Raw genomic sequence first — 11,921 nt, forward strand, 5'->3', positions numbered from 1 at the left:
GACAGTGCCTGATTTATTTAAGGTAAGCCTGATTACAATGATTTAATAACGACTGGTATCATGCTTGCTGTAAGGGTAATATTTTTGTTATTTACTCTCATTACTTACTAGATATAACGTTTGCTTGATGTGTATAAACGTTTTTTTACAAATGGTGATAAAACTTTATTCTGGGGCCCAGTTTTTCCACATGGCTGACTAGATTTTGCCCAGGGATAGTTTTTTAAGGCCCTCTCATTGTGAGTACATGTTGGGAGGGGCCTATTTTCGCGCCTTAATTGCGCAGTAGTTTTTGCAGCTTGAGACATCCAGCTTCCCTGAAGGAGTCCCCTGAACATATAGGACCTCTCTAAAGGGTTTTTGTGCCTTCCAAAGTCGTCGTATGGGCAGGTAGGAGCCACAGTAGAGCTGTGGCAGTTGGTTATGACTGTTTAAAAACGGTTAGATCGTTTTTTTGATCCGGTTTTGAAACTAAGGGGTTAATCATCCATTCGCAAGTGGGTGCAATGCTATTTCAGTCTATTATACACACTGTAAAAATTTCGTAAATTTTACTGCTTTTTTCACTGTTTTGCAGTTTCTGTGATTGTTTATTTCTCTTAAAGGCACAGTACCGTTTTTATTTTTTGCTTGTTCACAGTTATTAAACTGTTTTCCAAGCTTGCTGGTCTCATTACTAGTCTGTTTAAACATGTCTGACATAGAGGAAACTCATTGTTCATTATGTTTAGAAGCCATTGTGGAACCCCCTCTTAGAATGTGTTCCAAATGCACTGATTTTACTATAGATTACAAAGACCATATTCTGGCTTTAAAAAATTTATCACCATAAGAAATTGACAAGGAGGAAGTTATGCCGTCTAACTCTCCCCACGTGTCAGAACCTATAACTCCCGCTCGGGACGCCAAGTACATCTAGAGCGACCATTGCGTATACCTTACAAGACATGGCGGCAGTTATGAATCATACCCTTACAGAGGTATTATCCAAACTGCCAGGATTGCAAGGAAAGCGAGACAGCTCTGGGACTAGAATAAATACAGAGCTCTCTGACGCTTTAGTGGCTATGTCTGATACACCCTCACAATGTACTGAAGCTGAAGCAGGGGAGCTTCAATCTGTGGGTGATTTTTCTGATTCAGGGAAGATACTTCAACCTGATTCTGATATGTCTACATTTAAATTTAAGCTTGAGTCTGGGCGACTGTGACGCTATTGTAGTCCCAGAGAAATTATGTAGATTGGATAAATACTATGCAGTACCTACTTACACTGATGTTTTTCCAATCCCTAAGAGGTTTTCTGAAATTATTACTAAGGAATGGGATAGACCAGGTGTACCATTCTCTCCCCCTCCTGTTTTTAAAAAGATGTTTCCTATAGACGCCGCTACACGGGACTTGTGGCAGACGGTCCCTAAGGTGGAGGGAGCAGTTTCTACTCTAGCTAAGCGTACCACTATCCCCGTCGAGGACAGTTGTGCTTTTCTAGATCCAATGGACAAAAAATTAGAGGGTTACCTTAAGAAAATTTTTATTCAACAAGTTTTTATTCTCCAGCCTCTTGCATGCATTGCCCCAGTCACTGCTGCTGCGGCTTTCTGGTTTGAGTCTCTAGAGGAGGCTCTACAGGTTGAAACCCCGTTGGAAGATATTATTGTCAAGCTTTAGGGCCCTTAAGCTAGCCAATTCATTTGTTTCTGACGCCGTTGTTCATTTAACCAAGTTATTGGCTAAAAATTCAGGTTTTGCTATTCAAGCGCGTAGGGCGCTATGGCTTAAATCCTGGTCAGATGACGTGACTTCAAAGTCTAAACTTCTCAATATTCCCTTCAAAGGACAGACCCTATTCGGGCCTGGACTGAAGGAGATCATTTCTGCCATCACTGGAGGAAAAGGTCACGCCCTTCCTCAAGACAGGTCCAACAAATTAAGGACCAAACAGTCTAGTTTTTGGCCCTTTTCGAAACTTCAAGAGTGGCACAGCTTCAACTTCCTCTAACACAAAGCAAGAGGGAACTTTTGCCCAGTCTAAGCCGGTCTGGAGACCTAACCAGGCTTGGAACAAGGGGAAACAGGCCAAAAAGCCTGCTGCTGCCTCTAAGACAGCATTAAGGAGCAGCCCCCGATCCGGAAACTGATCTAGTAGGGGGCAGACTCTCTCTCTTTGCCCAGGCTTGGGCAAGAGATGTCCAGGATCCCTGGGCATTGGAAATTGTGTCCAAGGGTTATCTTCTGGAATTCAAAACCTCTCCCCCAAAAGTGAGATTTCATCTCACATTTATCTGTAACCAGATAGAGAGGCATTCTTTAATTGTGTTCGAGACCTCCTAGTTATGGGAGTGATCCACCCAGTTCCAAAGGAGGAACAGGGGCATGGCTTCTATTCAAATCTGTTTGTGGTTCCCAAGAAAGAGGGCACATTCAGACCAATCTTAGATCTCAAGATCTTAAACAAATTTCTCAGTGTCCCATCCTTCAAGATGGAGACTATTCGAACCATCCTTCCTATGATCCAGGAGGGTCAATATATGACTACCGTAGACTTAAAGGATGCTTATCTTCACATCCTGATACACAAAGATCATCATTGTTTTCTCATATTTGCCTTTCTAGACAGGCACTACCAGTTTGTGGCTCTTCCCTTCGGGTTGGCCACAGCACCAAGAATCTTCACGAAGGTTCCAGGGTCCCTCCTAGCGGTCCTAAGGCCACGGGGTATAGCAGTAGCCCCTTACTTAGACGACATTCTGATACAGGCGTCGACTTTTCAAATCGCAAGGTCCCATACGGACATTGTTCTGGCATTTCTGAGGTCCCATGGGTGGAAGGTGAACGAAGCAAAGAGTTCTCTATCACTTCTAACAAGAGTTTCATTCCTAGGGACTCTGATAGATTCGGTAGAAATTAAGATTTACCTAACGGAGGCCAGATTGTCAAAACTTCTAGACTCTTGCCGTGTTCTTTAGTCCACTTCTTGTCCTTCAGTGGCTCAGTGTATGGAAGTAATCGGTTTAATGGTAGCGGCAATGGACATAGTACCGTTTGCCCGCCTACATCTCAGACCGCTGCAACTTTGCATGCTCAGTCAGTGGAATGGGGATTACACAGATTTGTCCCCTCTACTAAATCTGGATCAAGAAACCAGGGATTCTCTTCTCTGGTGGCTATGTCAGGTCAATCTGTCCAAGGGGATGAGCTTCCGCAGGCCAGATTGGACTATACTAACGACAGATGCCAGCCTTCTGGGCTGGGGTGCAGTCTGGAACTCCCTGAAGGCTCAGGACTCGTGGACTCGGGAGGAGGCACTCCTTCCGATAAACATTCTGGAACTAAGAGCGATTTTCAATGCTCTTCAGACGTGGCCTCAGCTAGCTGGGGTCAGGTTCATCAGATTTCAGTCGGACAATATCACGACTGTAGCCTACATCAACCATCAGGGGGGAACAAGGAGTTCCCTAGCAATGTTGGAGGTTTCAAAGATAATTCTATGGGCAGAGGTTCACTCTTGCCATCTATCAGCTATCCATATCCCAGGTGTCGAGAACTGGGAGGCGGATTTTCTAAGTCGGCAGACTTTTCATCCGGGAGAATGGGAACTCCATCCGGAGATATTTGCTCAGTTGATTCAACTTTGGGGCAAACCAAAACTGGATCTCATGGCGTCTCGCCAGAACGCCAAGCTTCCTTGTTACGGGACCAGGTCCAGGGACCCCAAGGCAACGCTGATAGATGCTCTAGCAGCGCCTTGGTCCTTCAACCTGGTTTATGTGTTTCCACCATTTCCTCTGCTCCCTCGCCTGATTGCCAAGATCAGGCAGGAGAGAGCTTCAGTGATTTTGATAGCACCTGCGTGGCTACGCAGGACTTGGTATGCAGACCTGGTGGACATGTCATCCTGTCCACCATGGACCCTGCCGCTGAGGCAGGACCGTCTACTTCAGGGTCCTTTCAACCATCCAAACCTAATTTCTCTGCGTCTGACTGCTTGGAGATTGAAAGCTTGATTTTTTCAAAGCGTGGTTTCTCTGAATCGGTCATTGATACCTTAATTCAGGCTCGAAAGCCGGTTACCAGGAAAATCTATCATAAGATATGGTGTAAATATCTTCATTGGTGTGAATCCAAGGGTTACTCATGGAGTAAGGTCAGGATTCCTAGAATATTATCTTTTCTCCAAGAAGGATTGGAGAAGGGATTGTCGGCTAGTTCCTTAAAGGGACAGATTTCTGCTCTGTCTATTCTTTTGCACAAGCGTCTGGCTAATACTCCAGACGTTCAGGCGTTTTGTCAGGCTTTAGTTCGAATCAAGCCTGTGTTTAAACCTGTGGCTCTGCCATGGAGTCTAAATTTAGTTCTTAAAGTTCTTCAAGGGGTTCCGTTTGAACCTTTGCATTCCATAGATATCAAGCTGTTGTCTTGGAAAGTTCTGTTTTTGGTAGCTATCTCCTCGGCTCGACGAGTTTCGGAGTTATCGGCTTTACAATGTGATTCTCCTTATCTCATTTTCCATGCTGATAAGGTTGTGTTGCGTACCAAACCTGGGTTTCTTCCTAAGGTGGTATCTAATAAGAATATCAATCAGGAGATTGTTGTTCCTTCACTATGTCCTAATCCTTCTTCAAAGAAGGAACGTCTATTACACAATCTTGATGTGGTCCGTGCTTTAAAATTCTATTTACAAGCCACTAAAGATTTTCGTCAAACATCTGCTTTGTTTGTGGTTTACTCTGGACAGAAGAGAGGCCAAAAGGCTTTGGCAACTTCTCTTTCTTTTTGATTAAGAAGCATAATCCGCTTTGCTTACGAGACTGCTGGCCAGCAGCCTCCTTAGAGAATTACAGCTCATTGCACTAGAGCAGTAGCTTCCACATGGGCTTTTAAAAATGAGGCTTCTGTTGAACAGATTTGTAAGGCGGCTACTTGGTCTTCGCTTCATACCTTTTCCAAATTTTCCAAATTTGATACTTTTGCTTCTTCGGAGGCTGTTTTTGGGAGAAAGGTCTTACAGGCAGTGGTGCCCTCCGTTTAAGCGCCTGCCTTGTCCCTCACTTCATCCGTGTCCTATAGCTTTGGTATTGGTATCCCACAAGTAATTGATGAATCCGTGGACTGGATACACCTTACAAGAGAAAACAAAATTTATGCTTACCTGATAAATTTTTCTCTTGTGGTGTATCCAGTGCACGGCCCGCCCTGTCATTTTAAGGCAGGTGTTATTTATTTTTTAAACTACAGTCACCACTGCACCCTATAGTTTCTCCTTTCTCTTGCTTGTCTTCGGTCGAATGACTGGGGTTGGCAGTTAGGGGAGGAGCTATATAGACAGCTCTGCTGTGGGTGATCCTCTTGCAGCTTCCTGTTGGGAAGGAGAATATCCCACAAGTAATGGATGAATCCGTGGACTGGATACACCAAAAGAGAAATAAATTTATCAGGTAAGCATAAATTTTGTTTTTCAAAGAAGATTGAGTCTTCAATCAAGCTGCAGGGTATGATCTAGCCCAGGTTAGTCTTTGCAGTCGAGCTGTGTTGGTTTTAAAGCAGTGGAGAGCTTGCAAAGTGGTGCTTGCTCCATTTCTCTACCTAAGCTGCCCTGATTTTAGATATCTGTTTGTTACTTGGCTACCAATGTTATCCTAGTCGTTGTGAGGAGAATGTGTCCTCTCATATTAGGAGCTGTCGTCATGTCAGACAGCAGAGACGGTAAGTGCTGTTTTCCTTCCTATGGGGAGAGGGGCACTTCAGAATACATGTTTTATTTAATGTAAGGGACGGATAATGCACTCATGGGGTGGGTGTTATTACTAGACATGCTCGCGGGCACAGGTTATAGACGTGTGAGACTGAAGTCTCAAGGCTAATTTTTGTTTTTTGTGTTTTAGCTGCACTGTTTATTATTAATTAAACTGTTTGTTTTGCTTCAGTTTGGCGGCGGGTTTTAACCACGCCCACCTCCTTGTTCAGACCACGAGAGCGTTTTTGCGCCTTCTGACGTTGACGTCATTTGGCCTTCGCATTTTGGCTCTGTGTGAATTCTTTCTGCGTAGTGAGGAGCGCTTTAGGAGCGCAAGTGATATGTTGCAGGGTTGATCCGCTTCAAGTGGTGGTAAGAGCACCTTAGTATACTGAGGTGCGGAGGGAGGTTTTTTCTGAGGTCTTTTTATTAAGTGTTTAATAAAGACTTATTCTTTTGAATTGTTTAATTCTTGTTGTATATTAAACACTAAAGAGTTTGAATAGAGTATAATACTAGTTATGTCTGATATGATTTCCACCCATTTAAATCAGTTTATTGTGTTTAGACGCACAAATCGCTTCCTCCTTAACTCCCAGAAGAGCAATTTTAAAGGCAGAGATTGCTGCACAGGTGTCCTCAGCAATATCTGCAGCCTTAGCCGAGTTTCCCAGATTTTCAGGGAAGCGCAAGAGGAAATCTAAGGTTTCAGAGACTAGTGTATCTGTTTCTAACGCTGACCCCCAGGTTCCTTTAAGATCGGAGGATGAGGAGAATTCTCGCTCAGAAGGTGAGATTTCAGATTCAGACAGTATATTGCCCTTCTCTGATAGTGAAGGTTCTTCCTTCAGGTTTAAGCCTCCGGGTGTTACTAAAGGAGGTTTTAGCTACTTTGGACAATTCTGATTCTCAGGCAGTAGTAACGCCTAAGAAGTCCAATAAACTTAATAGTTTCTTTGTTCCTTCCTCTTCTGAGGTTTTTCCGGTCCCAGATAAGGCTAAGGAAATCATAGCGCAAGAGTGGGAGAAACCAGGAGTAGTTTTTAATCCGTCTCCGGTGTTTAAGAAAATGTTTCCAGTAGATTCTTCCACTACTGATGTTTGGTCTTCGGTACCCAAGGTAGAGCATGCCATTTCCACTCTAGCCAAGAGGACGACTATACCTATTGAGGATAGTTGCACCTTCAAGGATCCTATGGATAAAAAGATGGAGGCTTATCTTAAGAAGATCTATGCACATCTTGGTCTCCAATGGCAACCAGTGGTCTGTATTGCTACGGTGACTAGTGCTGCCTCATATTGGTTTGAGGCATTAACAGATTCTCTACAGGAGGAAATGCCTCTTGACGAGGTTCTCTCAGGTTCGCCAATTCCTATATTGCTGATGTGGTCCTCCAGGTCCTTAGATTGGGAGCTAAGGCTTCTTGTTTTGCTGTTTTGGCCAGATGGGCTTTTTGGTTGAAGTCTTGGTCAGCTGATGTTTCATCTAAGGCTAAACTGATGGCTCTTCCTTACAAGGGTAAGACCTTATTTGGACCGGGTTTGGCGGAAATCATTTCTGATGTTACAGGCGGAAAAGGGTCATTTCTGCCCCGGGATAAGAGGAGCAAACCGAAGGGACATCAAAATAATTTTCGTTCCTTTCGCAACTTTAGAGGGAAGTCCTCCTCATCTTCGTTGAAGCAGGATAATAACAAGCCAGCCGGGAAACCGACTCGGTCCTGGAGTAAGAGTAAGCAGGCCAAAAAGCCCGCTACCGACTCGAAGTCTGCATGCAGGGGTTGCCTCCGATCCAGGCCTGGATGTAGTGGGGGCAGACTCTCTCAGTTCGCTCAAGTCTGGTTAAGGGACGTTCCAGACCCATGGGCGGTGGAAATTGTGTCTCTGGGCTACAGGTTAGAATTCAAGGGTTCTCCCCCCAGGGGCAGGTTTCACCTTTCCAGGTTATCTGCAGACCAGATAAAGAGGGAGGTGTTCTTGAGGTGTGTCGAAGACCTCTTGGCCCTGGGGGTGATTGTTCTGGTTCCAAAGTTGGAACAGGGTTTGGGTTTTTATTCAAACCTGTTCGTGGTTCCCAAAAAGAGGGAACCTTCCGCCCGATTCTAGACTTAAAATGTCTAAACAAATTCCTCAAGGTTCCATCGTTCAAGATGGATACCATTTGGACAATTCTTCCTTTGATCCAAGAGGGTCAGTATATGACGACCATAGATTCAAAGGATGCTTACTTACATGTTCCCATCCACAGGGATCATCACAAGTTTCTAAGATTTGCATTTCTGGATCGTCCCTTTCAGTTTGTGGCTTTGCCTTTCGGCCTGGCCACAGCTCCCAGAATATTCCCGAAGGTTCTAGGGGCCCTTTTTACGGTGGTCCGGTCAAGGGGGGTAGCAGTGGCCCCCTATCTGGACGACATTCTAATTCAGGCTCCCTCCATTTGAAAGGCGGCATCTCACACGCAGATGTTACTCTCCTTCCTCCAGTCTCACGGGTGAAAGTTAAATGTGGAAAAGAGTTCTCTGGTTCCAGCAAAAAGAGTTGTGTTCTTAGGGACGATAGACTCTGTTCTGATGAAGATATTCCTGACGGAGATCAGAAGAGTCAAGCTCCTATCGGCTTGTCGAGTCCTTCAGGAGACACTTTGTCCTTCAGTTGCTCAGTGTCTGGAAGTAATTGGACTGATGGTGGTAGCCATGGACATCGTGCCATTTGCTCGTTTTCATCTGAGAGCTTTACAGTTATGCATGCTCAATCAGTGGAACAGAGATTATCTGGATCTTTCTCCAAAGATAGTGTTAGGTCAGAAGACAAAGAATTCTCTTCATTGGTGGCTTTCTCGGGAACTGTCCCAGGGCACTTGCTTTGGGACACTATCTTGGGTGATAGTGACTAAAGACGCCAGCCTGGTGGGCTGGGGGGCAGTCTGGAAATGCCTCAAAGCTCAGGGTCCTTGGACTTAGGAGGAGTCCAAACTACAGATCAACATTCTGGAGTTGAGAGCAATTTACAATGCACTTTTAGCTTGGCCTCAGTTGGCCTCGAACCAGTTCATCAGATTCCAATCAGACAACATAACATCAGTAGTGTATATCAACCATCAGGGGGGAACTAGAAGTTCCCTAGCGATGAGGGAGGTGTCTCCGATCATTCAGTGGGCGGAAGACCACTGTTGTCTGTCAGCCATCCACATCCCGGGAGTAGACAACTGGAAAGCGGATTATCTAAGCAGGCAGACTTTCCATCTGGGGGAATGGGAACTCCATCCGGAAGTGTTCTCCAAACTGGTATCCAGATGGGGGATAACTGAGTTGGATCTCATGGCATCCCGCCAAAATGCAAAGCTTCCAAGATACGGTTCCAGGTCAAGGGATCCTCAGGACTTTCTAATAAACGCCCTGGTTGTTTCGTGGGACTTCCAGTTGGCTTATCTTTTTCCTCAGTTTGCCCTCCTGTCTCAGGTGAATGCCCGCATAAGACAGGAACGAGCATCAGTGATTCTAATCGCCCCAGCTTGGCCTCGGAGAATCTGGTATGCAGATCTAGTGGAGATGTCAACTCTACCTCCGTGGAAGCTTCCCCTGAGGAAGGACCTTCTTCAGGGGCCTTTTCTTCATCCAAATCTCGTTTCTCTGAAGCTGACTGCTTGGAGATTGAACATTTGATTCTATCTAAGCAAGGTTTTTCAGAGTCAGTGATTGAGACACTGATCCAGGCTCGTAAGCCGGTCACTAGAAGGATTTGCCATAAGATATGGTGGAAATATCTTTTTTGGTGTGAAGCTAAGGGATATTCTTGGAGTAACGTTAGGATCCCAAGAATATTATCCTTTCTTCAGGAGGGTCTGGATAAAGGCTTGTCTGTTAGTACCCTGAAGGGTCAAATTTCGGCCTTATCAGTCCTTTTACACAAACGTTTGGCAGATGTGCCAGACGTTCAGTCTTTTTGTCAGGCCTTAGTCAGAATTAGGCCGGTGTTTAAGGTGATTGCTCCTCCTTAGAGCCTTAATCTTGTGCTTAAAGGGACACTGAACCCAATTTTTTTCTTTTGTAATTCAGAAAGAGCATGCAATTTTAAGCAACTTTCTAATTTACTCCTATTATCAATTTTTCTTCATTCTCTTGCTATCATTATTTGAAAAAGAAGGTATCTAAGCTTTTTTTTTTGTTTCAGTACTCTGGACAGCACTTTTTTATTTGTGGATGAATTTATCCACCAATCAGCAAGGACAACCCAGGTTGTTCACTAAAAATGGGCCGGCATCTAAACTTACATTCTTGCATTTCAAATAAAGATACCAAGAGAATGAAGAAAATTTGATAATAGGAGTAAATTTGAAAGTTGCTTAAAATTTCATGCTCAATCTAAATCACGAAATAATTTTTTTGGGGTACAGTGTCCCTTTAAGGTTTTACAACGGCGTTCATTTGAGCCAATGCATTCCCTTGACATAAAACTTTTGTCTTGGAAAGTTTTGTTTTTGTTGGCTATTTCTTCTGCTTGGAGAGTATCTGAACTCTCCGCTTTACAGTTTGATTCTCCTTATCTCATTTTTCATGCTGATAAGGCTGTTCTTCGTACTAAGTTTGGATTCCTTCCCAAGGTTGTATCTACTAAGAATATTAATCAGGAAATTGTTGTTCCTTCCCTGTGTTTGAAGCCTTCTTCAGAGAAGGAGCACTTGCTGCATAATCTGGATATGGTTCACGCTCTTAAGTTTTTCTTGGAAGCGACTAAAGACTTTTGGAAGTCTTTAGCTTTATTTGTTGGTTTTTCTGGGAAGTATAGAAGTCAGAGACTCTACTGCCTCTACTCTAGCTCTTTGGTTAAGGAGTGTGATCCGTAGGGCTTATGAATCATCTGGGAAACAGCCTCCAGAGAGAATTAAAGCTCATTCCACCAGAGCCATAGCCTCTTCTTGGGCTTTCAAAAATGAAGCCTCTATGGAGCAGATTTGCAAAGCTGCAACTTGGTCGTCTTTGCATACTTTTTCAAAATTTACAGATTTGATACTTTTGCCTCGGCTGAGGCAACTTTTGTGAGAAAGGTTCTTCAAGCGGTGGTGCCTTCTGTTTAGGCATGCCGTGTTTTTTTTTATCCCTCCCTATTCATCTGTGTACTCTAGCTTTGGGTATTGGTTCCCAACAGTAATTAAGATGAACCCGTGGACTCACCACATCTTTAGAAGAAAACTAAATTTATGCTTACCTGATAAATTTATTTCTTCTGTTATGTGTGATCAGTCCACGGGTCATCATTACTTCTGGGATATAACTCCTCCCCAACAGGAAATGCAAGAGGATTCACCCAGCAGAGCTGCATATAGCTCCTCCCCTCTACGTCAGTCCCAGTCATTCTCTTGCACCCAACGACTAGATAGGATGTGTGAGAGGACTATGGTGATTATACTTAGTTTTTATGACTTCAATCAAAAGTTTGTTATTTTATAATAGCACCGGAGCGTGTTATTACTTCTCTGGCAGACCTTGAGGAAGAATCTACCAGAGTTTTTACTATGATTTTAACCGGAGTAGTTAAGATCATATTGCTGTTCTCGGCCATCTGAGGGAGGTAAAAGCTTCAGATCAGGGGACAGGGGCAGATGAATCTGCATTGAGGTATGTAGCAGTTTTTATTTTCTGAATGGAATTGATGAGAAAATCCTGCTATACCGTTATAATGACATGTATGTATACACTTCAGTATTCTGGGAATGGTACTTCACCGGAACTACTCTGTTAAAGGTCACTAATCTTTTTAATAAGTATTATATCATGTTAAACGTTTTTGCTGGAATGTAGAATCGTTTACATTGCTGAGGTACTGAGTAAATAAATGTTTGGGCTTTATTTTCCACTTGGCAGTAGTTTGTTTTAAATTGTGACAGTTTCGTTTCTCTTCACTGCTGTGTGTGAGAGGGAGGGGCCGTTTTTGGCGCTCTTTGCTACGCATCAACAATTTTCAGTCAGCTATTATTATTTTTCCTGCATGATCCGGTTCATCTCTGACAGATCTCAGGGGTCTTCAAACTTCTTGAAGGGAGGTACATTCTCTCAGCAGAGCTGTGAGAATTTTTTATATTGACTGTGGATAAAGACGTTACTCAATAATTTTTATGTCAAATTTAGTTATGTTATCTTACTAATGGGAACAAAACCTTTGCTAAAAGTTGTGTTGTTTTAAAGTT

The 11,921-nt window shown here is 43.7% G+C and overlaps 1 protein-coding gene across 2 annotated transcripts in view; it reads left to right on the forward strand.

Moving 5' to 3' along the window:
* The window catches only part of PPP2R5E (protein phosphatase 2 regulatory subunit B'epsilon), a 544,304-nt gene that overhangs the window by 483,248 nt on the left and 49,135 nt on the right, over positions 1 to 11,921 (forward strand). The window lies entirely within an intron of this gene.

The sequence above is a fragment of the Bombina bombina genome, chromosome 1 (genome assembly GCF_027579735.1).
Source record: "Bombina bombina isolate aBomBom1 chromosome 1, aBomBom1.pri, whole genome shotgun sequence".
In the NCBI taxonomy this organism is placed as follows: domain Eukaryota; kingdom Metazoa; phylum Chordata; class Amphibia; order Anura; family Bombinatoridae; genus Bombina; species Bombina bombina.